This window comes from Calidris pugnax, unplaced genomic scaffold (assembly GCF_001431845.1).
Source record: "Calidris pugnax isolate Ruff unplaced genomic scaffold, ASM143184v1 scaffold70, whole genome shotgun sequence".
NCBI classification, from domain to species: domain Eukaryota; kingdom Metazoa; phylum Chordata; class Aves; order Charadriiformes; family Scolopacidae; genus Calidris; species Calidris pugnax.
The window spans coordinates 12,282,641-12,282,953 of record NW_015090862.1 but is presented as its reverse complement, the minus strand read 5'-3'; positions in this window follow the sequence as shown (position 1 = coordinate 12,282,953).

The following is a 313-nucleotide window of genomic DNA, read 5'->3' as shown; positions in this document are numbered from 1 at the left end:
AAAAAAAAAAAAAAAAAAAAGAAGAAGAAAAAAAAAGCAAACAATGGGTCAAGGCCGGCATTGTGCGAGCCCAGGCAGGCAGAAGGAGCGCAGCCCGGCATGGCCAAGTTCAAGGCTGGGCAGGGGGGCCGGGTGTGCAGGGATGCTAATGGGGGCCGCGGAGGAGGAGGAGGGGGGGTCTGGGGGCTCTGCGTGCCGTTACCCTGCTCTGCCACCAACACCCAAAAAACACCTTATTTAGAAGCAATTGCCCAGTGCAGCAAGAGGGTGCACTGGTGGTAATGGGAAGGGTTTGGGTTGCTGGGAGGACTGG